The following is a 17,504-nucleotide window of genomic DNA, read 5'->3' on the forward strand; positions in this document are numbered from 1 at the left end:
TTACCTCCTGAGGCGATTTGAATCTATTGACGCACTAAGCGCTAATGAAAAAAAATAAAAATAAAAAAATAAAACAGGGGAAGAGAGCAAGAGGATTGAGTCAAAAAGGGAATGAAAGAGAGGAGCATAGACAAAAAAAAAAGAGAGCGAAAAACTGGGAGCAGAAGGTCTCATTCTAGTTTCGTCAGCAGTGACTCCTGATGCAAGCACCTTTGAGACACGACGCAAGCCTGGAGCTACTTTTGATGAAGTAAGATAGCCATCAAATGACTGCCAGTGGCTGGGAGGGAACTGGAAGAGGGAGCAACAAGCTGGCGTGGGGCATTGTCGGGCAAATCCGCCATCCGCCATCCGCCATCCGCCATCCCTGCCTTTTCCATCCCATCCAACCTTTGGGACACTGGAACAAAGGGATGGCAGCACCGATACCAAAGGTCACTCCCTTCCAGTGCCAGTTCAGCAATTTGGCATGGGTTTGCTTATCCATTCTAAATCGGCAACAGACCCTACATGGCGTCAGAAACAGAGGGCATCCATTTCCATAGTCCCAGCTGCACTTCTGAGCCTGTGTGAAGAGAATCAGTCTTGCCTGGCTGGGTGTATGACATCAAAAGACCAAGATCAGGATGTTGCCTTCCCTCCTTTTCACCAATGCACAGCTCCCATCATCCGTTTTGAGTCCTTAAAAGTATCAACTACATGCTTTTTTTCTTCTACATTCTGATTTATTAAAAAATGCATTCAGAATACCAAAAGTTGAGGGATGCAACCAAATTGTAGGACACAAAACAAGGTGCAGATCCTCATGACTGTGTTCAAGGTCAATTTAAGGACATGACACACCAAGCCAACATCAAATAACAGACTGTGTTGTCGCCTTGTGTCGCTATATCTGGGCCAAAAAGTTAAGCTTGAACATACGGGCAAGACTACAGCCAACGTCCAACTAGAATGAATGTATGCTCTGTGCTTGTGTGAGATGAAATACCAGCAGGTGGCAGCAGTCCAGGGGTTCTCAAAGCAAGTGCTGTTTTGTTTACGGTTTGTATATCTGCAGTCCTAGTTTCGGTTTCTCTTTTTGAATGATGAATGTGAACTACTGCAGGGGTTCTTAGGTATATATTTATTTATTTGTAATGAGTATGAGATACACTCAAACGTTATTCACTTGCATCAAGGTCATGGTTTCGATTCCCAGTAAGTGCATAAAAACTTCACAAAAAATCGCATTATGTAACATGCGTTACAAAAGGCATAATATCTTGCAAATTAACTAACAATTGCAAATTGTTATTCGTTAAGTTATGTACTGTAGCAAGACTGGTCTCATTACATCTTTTAATCTTAGTATCTACTTGAAATTTTTGACATCCCAACTCGAAAGATATGCACATCCCAACTCGAAAGACTACCTAACGATGCGCTTGTCTATCACATCACTGATCTTATGTTTTATTACTAAGCAACGCAGTCAGACACAGACCCTCATAACACTGCTCTCGATGTATCAAAAGAATAAAATAACGTGGCTGGGATTTGTTTTCTTATTCAGAAGCCCGGCTTCATTTACACAACAGAGGAGGCGATGCTGGAACTGGCATTGATTTCTTTTGATTTATCTATACAGGGCATTACTTGGAGTCTGTGTTCATCGAGCCCTGCACACGCTCACCTACTGTTAGTGAAGGAAGGGCTCTGATCCCTAATGAAACACAAGCAAATCAGCATCCTCAGTTTCTCCCCAAATGCTCGTTTAGGGATTGGCAGGCTCGATAACATTGAGCCTCATTCTTCGTTTGTTAAAAAAAAAATGCTTTGCGGTTTTCTTGCACCATCAAGTTCCTTGACTACAGAGCAGGTACATAATCAGTCTGCAAGACACGACTTTCAATCGATGGGAGAACATTTTACTTACACAGGTCAAAATAAGTGTGCGTGCAATTAGATCCAATCTATAGTATTTACTTCAGGAGGTGATGTATATTTTATCACAACAGGTTGACACCTGAAGCAAAACTCGGGATGTAACTGGAGACATTAGCGAGAATTACTGCCCGACTTTTTTGATTAGTAGTCACGTCTCGTCATGAGGCACAACTGTGCTTTAGATAAGGGAGCATCGCTGTGGCCATATCAGAGAATCTAAGCAGTGATTTTGCTGTGTGTGTCAAACTTCTGACAAACTGGGATCTGATTTATGCAGCATTGACATTTTAAACTGGGATCTGATTTATGCAGCATTGACATTTTAGTGAATGCTGTAATGAAAAAAGGCATTTTTACAGATTTGTGAGTTGGATCCAACAATGGAAGTACAGGAGAAGATGCCAGACCTGCCTTCATTTCCAACTCAATTAGACCATGAAAAAAAGAATGTGGAGGGATAACAACCTTTATTCTTTTTCACGCAATTTATAATTACAGGAGCAGATTATTGATTTAAAGAATTATTTATGCACAGTTCCTTCCACAGTTCTATGTTATGACCTCAAAACACTTTCACCATAATGCATGATTTGTAAACTAACACATTTTTACATTTGTATCACATAAGCAGCTCCATATGTATGGCTTTTCTGATATCGTAAACTTACTCGGTAGCACACCTGGTACAACATTACACTTGTAATGTAAAGCTCTTGGGTACAAGTCACAATAAAAGAGCTCAAGGACTTGCAGAAGCAAGATAAAAAGGTATGGTTACTTCAGCAAATGTGTTTTTATCTTAAGTTTGCTTTTGGTTTAGGGTAAAATGTAGGTGCTACTTTATCTTTAGAGCATTAACATTTTTAGTGACATTCAATGGACAATAAAAATTCAGATTTACGTTCATCTGTTTTGGGAAAAAGTAAAGATGCTTTTAGAGCCACTTAAACTTTCACTTTGAAAGTGTTTAGAAATATGCAATAGGCAACATCATATTATTTTGCAGAAATTTCACCACAGGCACGTAACCTGGGTTGGACTTGTGTGATATATTCAAAGTCGTTGGAAGCCACATGATAGATTTGTGCGAGGAACAGGCCAAAACTCAAATATGGTGTCTATGGCACAGGTTGGACGTCCATCTATTAATTTTCCAAATATTCTTGGGTCTTGGGTCATAGAGACGGAAACACGAAATTAAATTATTTTTAACCTATGCCATGTTTGATTTGAGATCTGGGGGATGAAATGTTATCAGTAAATAATGACTTTCGGTCTATGCTTCATATAAAGATAACATTTCAAAAGACTTGGAAAACAGTGCAAGTTGTATGGACATGTTCTGGTGTTTTTATAGTGCTTTTTCCCTGAATTTCCAATGGTCACTATGATCAAATCAATGTGAAAAAGTTTTTCTCTATTTATGATGTACTGACACAAATTTCAAATGATTTTCAACGGTCTCTTTGTCGCGTACAGTGTAGGCAGACTTTAGCTGTTGTGGCGCGGCGCGACACAACAACTGTCGCGTCCGGTGTAGACACGGTGTAAGACTCATTTTAGTACATATTTGATTTTGATTGTACACACGTCTGAACTATTGGAAATGAGAATCTTCTTTACTTTAGCAAGCTTTTTCTGATCTAACCTCACTGTGTGACAAAGGTGAATGTAAAGACTACAGAAATATATGTATCTGTGGTGAGGTAGTTTAAATAGGAAACAAAGCTTGCAAAGAATCTGGAAACAGAAAATATATTTTCATCTCGCTGAAACACATGCAGTGCACTGGTTTTACTTATGTTCAAAGATAAAACGTCATGCCTTCTGTGACGACCAGACTACTTTCCATTACACTTGCGTACTCACGTTTCCAGACAAAACATTCACTATACTTGCTGGCTTTTCTCAATAATTTGACTACTAATTTGGTAAGCTTATGAAACCAAGATTTGTTTGCTTGTGTCCATGTGTGTTTGTCATGCATTAGCATAATGAATGCTTATGATTTGCATAGACTCATGCAGACTGCGCTGTATCCCTCAGACACTTTGGGTATGTTGGAATCAGCAGAATTATTCAGATCATACAGATATGAGAATTCATGAGATCCCATCTGGTTATGAAGCTGTCCTAGTTCTGATAGTAGACCCAGCACATGATTACATTAAAGGAATGGTTTCATTATTTACTCACCCTCATGTCATTCCAAACCGTATGCTATTATTTTTTTTACCATGCACGGTTTTAACAAGGCGCTGTTTACACAACACCCTTGTCAACTAAGAACAGAACACTTTTTTTTTATGTGTTTTGGCCGTTCATTTACATGACAACAGCATTTTTGGAGCCTGGAAATGCAAACATTTGGAAACAGCTTTCAAAGATTTTTAAATCGATACCACTATCGTCACTGTGGAATCTACAGAAATGCAAATTTGCGAAAATGGTGACATCATGTGCATATATTTTATATGTTCATTCTATAGGAATGCATATGTGCGCAGGCGTGTAGACGCAGTTATTCTTTACAAAGTGATGTCGCCAACTACTGGCCTGGCATGCATTTTATTTAGTTTTTTGAGACAGAAGACTGACAGAAGAGATGCATGAACATGCATTAAGTTTTGTCCTTTTGTGTTCCACAAAAATAAATAAATAAATACATAAATAAATAGTTTGAAATAACATGAGGGTTAGTGCATGAAACGTGTTGCAAAACTGAACATTTTCTCAAATATTCAGGAATTTTCAACAGCTTTTTCCAGCCCTTGGTTATGGTTGAAGTCTAAAGGTGATTTTTTCCATCCATCCATACATCCATCTCATTTCATTTCATTTCATTTCATTTAATTTCATTCATTCTTACAAAATACATTATAACTTTTCAGGTCTTTTAAGTACACCAATCTCATTCTTAAGCAATTTTTACAATGCAACCCTTGTTAACTTTTTTCACTTCATAACTTGTATGACTGAATGTGCAATTTGAGAACAGAGCTTAGTTTTTGTTTGAGGTCCTTACGGTTCAAAAGCATCTTTTGCTATTCTTTCTCTTCTTCTTGCCATGTCTTTCAGTCCCTATGTAACATTTCCACCTGACTGCTGAACGGCATCTATAATTTGCGTCACAGCGATTCCTTCGTGCTTAAGCGAACAGTAAATGTGTTTGTTTTGAAGTGCGGTAGGTGACGAGGGTCATTAGGTAAGTCTGATGAATGGTGCCATCCTTGTTCGGCTGTTGGATTGACAGTTCAGATCAGAGATTTAACCAGTGAACTCTGTATCGATTTATAATCGATTTGATTCAAGAGTTAAAGCAAACTGCTCTACTTCCCACAGACTTGAGTGACTGAGTGACAAAGCGAGTGTGAGGCTGAGATCGCGGTCAAACGTCGCCATGTGTGTTTGACTGGAAACAAATGGGAACAAAGGTTTTCATGTTAATTTTCTTTTGATGTGTGCAAATAGTATGCATTTAATTCAGCAATAGGTGTTTAATCTAAATGAGTGTTTTGGAACAGAAATCTCACCTCACACTTAACATTCATTAACCTCTTAACCATCTAAAGGCCCATAGATTCTTGTTGTTTACATTCACTGCATGCTATTGCCATGGCATTCTTATTTAATCTTGACAAACTGTGTGTGTCATTAGAAATATTTAAGACTTCAGCCTTGCTATTTGACCATCTGCTTGCCAAAAGTGGAGGCGCATGAGAAAGGGTTAATACAAACTTTGCAATGGCTTTCTCAACTGTGTTATACAACAAATAATAAGAAGAACAATTACATTTAAAATAAGCATCTATATGTTTTTGTTTAAATACATACTTTATCAGTCCTGATGTTTTCTGTAAGAGGGCAAACATTTAATTTTTTCTAGTGAAACAAATCAAGCTCTGCTTTGAAAAACATAATTGTTTCCGATAAGTTTATTTACAAGAAACGATTTGCAAATCAATCAAATACAAATGATGATTACAAAATAACATCATGTGTTTAATTGTGACAAAACACCAAAACTTGTCTCAGAGAAACAGAGAGAGAGAGAGAGATTATGTGAGTCTAACTAGTCTCCCAGTCTGTCCAATCCTGTGGTCAGCTGGTTTAACTAGTCAAGACAAAAATAGAGTTATGCAGCTCAGTATGTGGAACAGCCATTTTTAATGTGCTGCCACTAATATTAATAGCCAGAACAAGGATGTCTTGGCACTTTGCTTTCCTTAATTAAGGAAATCAAAAAACTTAGACGGTGTTAGTAATTAACTATCAGGAGTCAATGCCTGGTCATCACAAAAAATTCCAATAAACAGCCGCCATCCCTGTTCCCTGACAAGCTTGCATTGTTTCCAAAGCACCAGAGACAGTAGGCTTTGTTCCACAGTTATTGGCTTCTTATTAATTAAAGCGATCGCAGTATTTAGCTGACCGGGAATGAGGGAGGGGGACGGAGGCTGTTTTTTTTTTTGTTTTTTTTCTCAGGCTGCCAAGAGCTGTAGTGGTGTTTATAAGTGACTCTTTTCCTCTATTTTCAGATGGGATGTCTGAAGCAGGAGTTCACAGTGATGGACCGGCCCGTGGGAGTCCATTAACAGGTCAGGAGGTGGTGAAAGGAGTATGGGCTAAATTCATTAGCACTCTCAAGCTACCATCCGAGTGTATCGAGCGGAGGAACGGAGAGCAATGCTGCAAGTTTGTGTGTGTGTGTATGTCTGCTTCTACTATCTGACTACGGATTGGTTCTTAATTCAAGCTGATTTGTCACCCTATGTCTTTAACTCTCATCCCTTTCATTGTATTGCCCTTTGGCTTTCACATTAAAATGCTAAAAGTAATTTTAGCATATGTTTCAGTGATATATTGACTAGGGCTGCTTTCATATGGATGCATGATTTGGGGAGAAAGAAAAAGAAAGAAAGACATATCATTATTTGTGATTTTTTTTTTTTTCTGGTTGCAATTTTAAAATAAAATTCCTGGTTTGTAGGGATGCACAATTTTGCCAGAATATTGTGATTAAAGATGAGCATGGCTAAAATAAAATAAAAGAATAAAATAAAATAAAAATCACCACATTTACATGCATGGTATTATTATTATTATTATTATTATTATTATTATTATTATTATTATTATTATTATTATTATTATTATTATTATTATTATTATTATTATTATTATTATTATTATTATTATTATTATTATTATTATTATTATTATTATTATTACTACAAAAAAGAGACATCGTTTCTTATTACAAATCGGTTAAGATGATTGGCACATAGCAATTCCAAAGGCACATTAAAGCAACTCAAACTCAGAGAAGATGCAGAGATGGAGTTCATGTGGAGCAGCTGCGAGACGCTGAAAACACAGGATCATCAGTTCCTCGCATGTAAATGAACACAGTGCCACGCTTTAGTGCCACTCAGCCTTTGCGATCTGATAATTGCTTTAAGTTATATCGGGGTTTTGGTTTTATGTTGATGACATGAGATGGGCTAAAAACTCCATGGACTGTATGAGGACGTGGATTAATTTTCTATTGAAAGATGACATTGGGGCTGGACTCCTTTTGGGAAAAAAAAAAAGAAAAAAGCTTTTATTTCACATCACATCACATGAATGATGATTCACTACTTGCTATTGTCAGTCAGAAGTAGAGACTGGACAACAATTTGGATTTGCACATGAAGTCAAGATGAGTCACTGATAGAAAAAATAAATACAATAATGTGTTAAATGTGTGTATAGGTTTATTTTGTCAAATTTAGGAGTTCACTAGCATATGGCTTAGCCTCAAAGCTAACAGACGGATTAAAAAAAGGGGAAACAAAATCATACAGTTTTATACTGTGTACAACAGCTGGCTGCTAGATTGTTACATCAGAAAATATTTTGAAAAAGCTTCTCATTCTTGTGTATCAAAAGGCAAATATTAGTTTTGTATTGGTTTTAGCTTCTTTTTTTATGTCTATCTTCCCCTTAAACTGATAACTTGGTGACAGAGGCACCTGATGCAATAAGGCCAATAACATGCATATATTTTCAAGAGATTCAACTCGAAAACAACTTTAAATCTTTGTGAATTCGGTTGTATAATCAATATATAAGAAAACAAAAATACTCTAAACATTTAATCAATTATACACAACGGTAAACTTTTACCACAGCGTACCTTCTGATTTAGAACAACTTAGTTTGACGTCTCAGGTTTTAATTAGGGATGCACCGATACCACTTTTTCCAGTACTCGCCCGATACCGATACTTTTATTTTTGGTACTTGCCGATACCGAGTACCGATACCAATATTTTATTGCATTTGTACATTTTTTAAATATTGGGTACAGAAACCAAAAGCTCTGAATAATTTTTGGTTTCACTGTATATCCTTTGGCTATTTTCACACTTAATTATGCCTATTAAAATTTATTTTACAAGTTTTTGTTACTTTCACTGTTCATTTTTTGCTCTATGGTACATCATCTTTAATTTAATAGCATTAGAGCTGCTCCATTGCAGTGGCTTTGCTGTAATAATGCAGGGAACCACTCGTTATAAATCTCCTAACTGATATTTTCAGAAATAGAAGTTGCGTTTTTTCATCTGAAACATGCTGCGATTTATATTCCAAAGCCTCTCATATAATGCAGAAACACTCATGAAGCAAGCAAAACACACGCAACACGCACACGTATTTGTACTGATGCAGAATGAGAGGACAGTAGCCTAGCGCATTTCACACAGGCTGCTAGTTTCACTTTCGCCAGAAAGTCGTATGCCCAAGGTTAAAAATAAATGACGTTTATAGTGAATGCCCCTATAAATGGTCTTATTTTTACGAGTTAGTTTTAATCCAAATGATGCGTGTGCTGAGTGAGCGAACATCAAATATCACACAACAGAAGTGCGCGCGTGCGCTCTCTCTCTCTCCCTACCGTTAAGTAACTTGTGCATTGTTTTACTTACTTGTTTTTGACATATCCGACTGAACTTCACATCAGCTGTGCAGGCGTTAATACTGAAAGTTTAACATTATATGCATTGCATACATATATTTCGTAGACATCCTTAATCTCTTATAACTCCTTTCTGCTGTCTGTTGTTCTGTTGTCAGTGTTTCTTTGTCTGAATATGGCACTGATTACATGCTGTGTGGTATCGGCATTTGGTATCGGGGCATTTTAACGAGTACGAGTACAGGAGCTCAGTATCGTGCCCGATACCGATACCAGTATCGGTATCGGTGCATCCCTAGTTTTAATGATGAGATAATGAGCTTATCAGTGTGAGATTGAATTGAACGTTATATGAAACATCTCATTACAATGCCAGTTAATCACACTCTTTCTTATACCGGCCTCTCTGTGAGATAATCACCCCTGAATAATGTACACTTAAGCATGACCAGCAGACATAACACCAAACTTTCCTTCATGCAAAAAACAAACACTTCCGAAGGTATCCGATGATTTATGAAACCTATGAAAGATAAGATACAGATATTTTATAATATTGTAAGGCTTGTGTTTCAGCTCTTAAAGTCTTATTTTTTGCCTTCAATATTGTTCTTCAATCAGAATTTGAGGCTTTTCTAATAACTATTGTGCATGTTTGTCATAGCGAGGCAGGGCACTATAATGTTAATTTTGGGATCTTAGATCTTAAACACAAGTGTCACATGGTTGTCAGCGGGAACTAGTTAACTTGAAAGTTTTAGACTAAATTTTATTTAATTAACTTTTATTCAGCATGTATGCATTAAAATTATAACAAACTGAGAGTAAAATAATGTATAATGTTACAAAATTTATATTTCAAATAAATGCTGTACATGTGAACTTTATATTCATAAAAAATCAATCAATCAATCCTGAAAAGGTATCATGGTTTCCACCAAAATATGAAGCAGCTTAACTGTTTTCAACATTGATAATAATAAGAAATGGTTATTAAGCATCAAATCAGCATATTAGAATGATCATGTGACTGAAGACTGAAGCAATGATGCTGAAAATTCAGCTTTGCGTCACAAGAATAAATTTCATTTAAAAAATATTAATTTAGAAAAAAAGTTATAATAATATTAAACAATATTACTGTTTTTGCTGTATTTTTGATCAAATAAATGCAGCCTTGGTGAGCTCAAAAATGCTAAAAAAAAAAAAAAACTTTTACTTACCCCAAACTTTTTAACAGTAGTGTACATCATTCTCTTACATGATATTTACAGAGAGTAAATAAATAAACCATTAAAGTCTGAACTTTGTGTCCAATTGGTTGTTGATTGTCCTGTTCAAAGCCTTTGTACATGAGTAAATCTAAACTCAATCTATCCATCATTAACAAAGATATATTATAATTATCAATGTTTCTTGACTTGTCTTTCCATTACACGATGTACAGAACTTTGTACAATTATACAATTCCAAAAGGCTGGAAGTCATATTCACATTTTGACAACTTGATGAGTTATGAGAGTCATTCATGAATAATTCATAATTAGCTTATGCATATATTACCAGAAAACATTGACAGAGTCAACAAGGAACACAACTAACTAAAAAAAAATAATAAGTTGACCAGTCGTTACTTAATTAGTTTTTGTACTTTGAATCAAAATGTGTAAAGTTATCCTGACCGGAACATCAACAGTGAAGAGGCCAATGCTTGGAAATGAGATAATCTACCATTAACAAATATACTCTTTGGCCTATTTTGCAGCCTTTAATCAAATATGTCTGAGACTCTGTTCGCTGTGGGGCCTAACAGAGTAATACGTTAAATACGTGAATCTTAATTTGCTGGTGGAATGGGAGGTTCGAGACGGCTATGCGAATATTGAAGGAGACAGCTCAACTGATGTTTGCATACAATGAAGTGTACATTTTTTGTTCAATTTTAAAATTACAGTTAATTAGAGGCTGCACTTGTGTTTGGAATTATCAGCGAGCGCATCGCTTGCCCTGCATCCTCTGTGTCTTCCAGTCATTGATTTAGCAGAGCCCAATTAGTGAGAAGGCCTTTGATAATTCATAACTTGAAAATAATGGATTTTTCAGTCAGCCGGTTTCCAATGAAGCGCTCACAATATAGCACATCATTACAGAGTATTGAACAGCGTCAAAGTGTTTTTTAAATTAGTCTTCCGCTCTACTTTGGTAGATTAACACTTGGTGCGTTCTTAAAATATAACTCCTCTGACGTACATATTTTGCAACTGGCAAACTTCAAATGAATATTTCAGGTTCATAGCTGAGCCAACAGCATGTGTGGCATAATTCAACTAATTTCTTGTTTTCTAAAAAAGCAGAAATCAAGATTACGACAAATGGAAATGAATGGGGCCAGCTTTTGGAGGATTAAAAAGCATAAATGTATGTAAACATAGCCCAACTCTGCAGTAAAACTGTTGACTTGGCAACCCTGAGGGTCTGTGACAATGAAACAATCTGTACATTTGTTCCCTTGTCATGACAACAGAGTTGTAAAATTGGATATAACTTTACACTAAAAGGTTGATAAGCTCATGTTAGCACTCATTGCTTACATCTTGTGGCAACACTTTAGAAATGTAGAGTATTTTAACATTTACTGATTGGCCCCATTCATTTCCATTAAGCTTACTTTGCACTAAACCCAGCAGATTCCTTTTAAGCTGTGACTGTTTGCTTGGTTGTAATTGTAGCGACTCTCTTCTTCCATTTTAGTTTCCTAAATAGAGTGTGATCTGTGGTTTCAGTGGCAAGCACTCTTTCACTCTCTCTTGTATTTTGCCTGCCTCAGCATAGTGCACTATAAAGTTGCCTAGCTACCTAATGATTATGAAATGAGCTCGGCATACCTGCATCTCAGAAGAATCTTCGGTCAATTGACGGTGGTCTGCTCAAGCAGAAAACAAGGAAATCTGTAAAAGCATAGCCATGATTTGTATGCACACGGAATAAAAGACAAAAAGGGCATCGAGGAGAATTAAACTGGAGACTTAGAGATTTTTACTTCAAACATTTTAAAATCTTGCAGTGAAAATACTAATATAGTGTAAGCCAATATACATTTGATGAAAACTGTAATCCATATTGACATAAAGATTTGGTTAATTTGGGGAACTGCGGTGGATCCTTGTTCTTCTTCTTGTTTCTATTTCACAAAATCAATACTTTAAAACTAAAGAGTGCAGTTTGAAGATTGTAACGTAATTTTCCATTATTTCTTATCAGGCACCGAATACAGTTCTGATTTATAGTTAGTAGGATTCTGCGTTGAGATCTTGTATGACAACAGAAACTACTAGTATGGAGCCATGCTAACTAGCTAAATCTTGACCAGTATGACTCAGAAAACCTCTACTCAACCAAATGTAATGTTTTTGACCAAAGACATTTGGAGAGTTTGGGAAACTGCTTGATTTTTGCAGTTCTGTGTGATGACGCTAATGGTGAAGATATGACACACGTCAGCTTTAAATGGAAATAACATGGATTATATTGATGCCTTCAAAAGGCCAGTATACTAAATGTAATATTGTTGCTATTTAAGGTCTTCTCTATTGCCGTTCTTTGCTGACAACTTTTTTTTTTCTTTTCAGAGCACTTTGTAAGTTAACCTGAGACCTTGGCCGAAGCACCACTACCCTGATCAAACCAATCTGACCTGCAAATTGTAGAAAAGGTGAAAAAAGAGAGAAGTTTTGTAAGACTTTAGCCCACACCTCGGAAATAGGGGTGGAGCAGAAAGGCCTCGGCGAAAATTAGCCACTGCCATGACCTTCTTACATGAGAAGTAGGCAGAGGGCATCGCTTACCTCACTTCATTCCCAGAGAGTGGCTTTTCTCACCTTCTGTGCTTCAGGGAAAAGTAAAGAGCAGTCTGGAGGCTTTGCACTGTAAATAACTTCCCACACTACAGGATGACAACAGATATAGAAGCGCCTCAGGATGAAATAAACACCCTTGGGTCCTCTAGGACGTTGAGGCTATTATGCCCCAGTCAGGTTTACCATGTAATGAATGGAGAAAGATACTCACCAAAAGTGTATTACCAAAGTAGCCACCTTCCCTTTAAAAGGTTTTTTCTTCTCAAAACTCTCACCTGATGGGCTCAGAATTACATTTAGTTAAAAACAAGTGCCCTTAAAGTGAGCCATGTGTGAGATCAGATACTGCAGTGAAATTATAATTTAATCTTGTGGTAATACTTGTAAAAAGCACCAAGACATCCTATCTTTTGTCTCTTGTCTGTAAAATACCTTTTTACTGAAGTACTGCAGTATGTGAATGTACAGACACAGTTATAAGAAAGCCATTCATAAGTTGACTCACTATACAAAAGAGCGTTTTTCTGTTCTTGTGTGGCTCAACCAGTAGCGCATAGTAGTTTGGGAACTACACATTTGTCCGAACAATGGAGGATCCAACTTTCGGCACAGAAATGACAATCTTCACTTTAAAAGTTGCACAAAAGTTGCAGTTGGTTTGGTTTATGCTGACACTCATCTTGGATGTTGACACCTAGTGGTGTGGATGTAAAATCATGAAACCAAGTTTTCTGTTACCAAAGCTATTTGAAATCAGCCACAAATAGACATTTACTCACCCTCAATTTGTTCCAGACTTGTATGAATTTCTATTGAACACAAAAAGCTATTTTGGTAGTAATGGTAACCAGACTTTGCTAGCCATTGACTTCCATAGTATTGAATGCATTAATGAATGAATGAATTAATTAATTAATGAATGACCAATCTTTTCCAAACATGTATGATTTTCTTTCTTCTGTCAAACACAAAAGAAAATATCATGATGAATGTTGGTAACCAGACAGTTGACGGTAGCCACTGAATTCCCTAGTATTTTAAATAAATTAATAAATAAATAAATAAATAAATTAATTAATTAATTCATTCATTCATTCATTCATTCCACACTATGAAAAGAATGAAACTCATACAGGTTTGGGACAACTTAAAGGTTAATAAATGATGACAGAATTTTCATTTTTGGGTCAACTATCCCTTTAACAGGTGGCCAAAAAACATTTTGGAAGATGGCAGTAATTGGACTCATTTTAGTGGAAAAATACCAACTAGGGTGACGGTCTTCCAAGATTAAAATGCTTTCCAAATCCTTTCAGATAAAACAGATAAAAGCACCGGTCTCTGCAAACATCAGGAGTCTTCAAAACACGGTTGCTTAAAAGCAACACTTTAAACCCTTGGCTCTTCCTCTTCCACAGCTTTCTCTTCTCTTGTTGGCTCTTCCTTCAAAATAGCTGTGGAAATGGTCAGATTTGGGGTCCTTCGGTCAAGCTCTTGGGAGACCGACAAAGAAAAGAATCTTCCAGCCTCTGCATGTAACATTTCAGAATTTAACCTCCTGAAATGGTGGTTCAAGGTGGATTATAGTACATTATTATTAGGAGGAAACTGATTTTCAGTTTAAATGTAAATCAGGATCTTTTTTTCAATTATTAAAATACTGTGCTACTTATGGCCGAGGAGAAAAAGGTAATGGGCCACAAACTTTGAGAGGATCCTTTAAAATGAAGGGAAGCCGGAGAGACGCCACAAAGAAAGGGTGAGTTAAAGGAGCGACAGAGAGCGAGCTCTTATTTCTATACAGACTGTAATGTTTAAACAGGCAGATAAATGTAGTTTGTTGAAGAAGCTTAAGCCAAGTGTACATTGTATGATTTCTGCAATGATTTTGTTGTCAGAGATTAAATTTGTAGATTTCTTTTATCCTAAGGTGCATTACTATACTAAATGATCAGTCAAATTTCTGAAAAATTAATGCTATTTTGTATGTGTGTGTGTGTGTGTGTGTGTGAGAGAGAGAGAGAGAGAGAGAGAGAGAGAGGGTTAAAGATTTAATGGTATCTGCTGCCTGTGTTTTGATTAGGTCAGAGGTGTCCGATCTATGTGATCTGTCAAGCTGAGCTCCCGAACATTTCAAACAGAGAGCCATATAGAATATTTTACTTTAAAGAGTAATAACTAAATCACCAGACCCTAAAGATGGAAAAAAAACAAATCACAATAAATCAAAAAACGAATCATACCAAAACAGGTAAAAACTCCATGAGGCAAACAATCTCAAAGATGATGCACACTTCTTCTCACATGATTACAACCAAGCTGATTTTTGCTATATAAAATCAAAGAAAGCATTTTGACAGAATATAGCAAACAATTTAAAAAATAAAAGATAAGTTGCATGCTTTGTTGCATATTGAATTAAAGTCTGATAAAAGTTGACCTGCAAATTCACAATTCATAGATGTTTGACCAGTAAACAATATAAAGTTACAAATTGAACTCATGGCTCAAAATCAAAAACACAAAATGCAGGATAGTGTGGTATATTTTAACATATTTTATTTGAAATGAAACACACACACACACACACACACACACACACACACACACACACACACACACACACACACACACAATTAATTAATTTAGAACAACATATCACCCTTGGGAAAAATAAATAAATAAATGAAAGAAAATGTGCAATTATTGTGTGCTTGAATCTTAGAAGTTTATTTAAAAAATGTGCAGATTATATCATATTAGTTAAAGAAAAGGCCACTTACATTTGTTTTTAACTGCTTACACACAAAATCTTTACTTGTCACACAATTTCTGAAAGCGGACACTCAAGCACCAGAAGCACACACCAGATCTGCAAAACCATACACTAATTCTCGGCCTTTGACACAGTTTTCAATTTCATTAAACACTTTTTTTTTTTGCAAAACACAACACACAATTCTCTTTGTAACACACAAAAATCTAACAGGAATTAATATGATGGCAAAGGTGTTTGCAAATGTTTGCTTTTGAGATGAGCTTGTGATATTTTGAATGCAGTGCTCGATTTTGCAAGATTTGTGAGGCATTTTGCATTTTGTGTGTGCAATTCTTGGATTTGTGTGTAAAGTTTTGCAAAACAAAAAAAAAGAGGCAAAGTTTTGAAAATGTAAGCAGTTGAAAAAAAACTGTAAATGTACATTCATAACTATGCTTCTTATCTCACTTAAGCGCATTAAAAATCATTTTGTGATAATGTCAAATTAAAACTTCAACTTTAAAATTAATTGTGTTATTCTTTAGTCATACGTTAAAAAGTACAGTTATTTCACCATAAACGAGAGATAAATGAGCCATGAGTAGAATATAAATAGTAATTTCTATAAAAAAAAAATAAAATAAGTAAATAAAATAATAATAATAAAAAAAAGTCAGTCAATGTATAATTTAGTTGACTCATTGTTTCTTTTGGCACATTATTGTATGGCATATCGTTTCTTTCTGGGGGGAAAATGCCATTTTGTGCACTACACATAATTCTAAAACACTACTTAAGGAATTATAAATTAAATGTAGTAAACAAACTCATGCTCAGTGCTCAGTGAGAGTAAACTAGGCTTCACTCAGTTGGTGGCATGTAGCTTGTGATATTTTGAATGCAGTGCTCCATTTTGCAAGATTTGTGAGGCATTTTGCATTTTGTGTGTGCAATTCTTGGATTTGTGTGTAAAGTTTTGCAAAACAAAAAAAAAGAGGCAAAGTTTTGAAAATGTAAGCAGTTGAAAAAAAACTGTAAATGTACATTCATAACTATGCTTCTTATCTCACTTAAGCGCATTAAAAATCATTTTGTGATAATGTCAAATTAAATGTCTTTCTTTCACAGAACTGCCTAAGAAGGGAGATAAGACCAAAACAACATGAAAAACCACAAACGAGTCAAGAATATCTGTCCGCTGTATGTGGCTCTGCAGACAGAGCAAATTAAGACTTTCCATTGGAGGGCAGAGGGGTCTTTGGGGCCATTAATCAGTCCAGAGACAAAGGAACGCGCTGCACCTTGGGTCTGTCTCACCACTGCATGGCGCTGACCCAAATAAAGCTCTTATTGATTCAGAAGAGCCCCCTGTAATCCCTCAGGATTACAGTCAGATGAAAGTAACCGATATATTTGCAAACAGAAAGCCACTTACATTAAGGTAATTTTATCCAGGAGGAAGGAGAATAAATGGATGAAAATGTAAGCAGTTGAAAAAAAACTGTAAATGTACATTCATAACTATGCTTCTTATCTCACTTAAGCGCATTAAAAATCATTTTGTGATAATGTCAAATTAAAACTTCAACTTTAAAATTAATTGTGTTATTCTTTAGTCATACGTTAAAAAGTACAGTTATTTTGATGTGTTGACTAACATACTAAAACATGTACTAGATTATAATTTTAACTAGTGTGTTACTTGTTAGGTAGCTTGTTATTTATTTATTTATCTATCACATTTGAAGTTAATATATTTTAAATGTACTACATTGCAACTTCATAATAAAAAAAATATTGACAAATATATTTAAAAAAAACATGACATACAAGTTCCAACAGAACTGATATTTCAACTAATTGCATCTAATATAAATGTATAATACATTTCCCTGTATTTGTAAATAACAAGCAATTAATTGTCCAACAACATTACATTCAGTTCAAAAGTTATTTAAAAGTAAATAAAGTACTTTATAAATAAAGTACTATTTATATA

General features: G+C 35.7%; 1 long non-coding RNA gene across 1 annotated transcript; it reads left to right on the forward strand.

The window, feature by feature from the left end:
* Window positions 1-4,219: 4,219 nt before the first annotated feature.
* Window positions 4,220-16,124, forward strand: LOC107692534 (uncharacterized). Its single transcript, XR_001634656.1, has 3 exons — window positions 4,220-4,234; window positions 6,011-6,013; window positions 16,071-16,124. It is a non-coding gene; the product is annotated as an uncharacterized LOC107692534 (long non-coding RNA).
* The last annotated feature ends 1,380 nt before the right edge of the window (window positions 16,125-17,504 follow it).

This window comes from Sinocyclocheilus anshuiensis, unplaced genomic scaffold, assembly GCF_001515605.1.
Source record: "Sinocyclocheilus anshuiensis isolate Anshui unplaced genomic scaffold, SAMN03320099.WGS_v1.1 scaffold1082, whole genome shotgun sequence".
NCBI classification, from domain to species: domain Eukaryota; kingdom Metazoa; phylum Chordata; class Actinopteri; order Cypriniformes; family Cyprinidae; genus Sinocyclocheilus; species Sinocyclocheilus anshuiensis.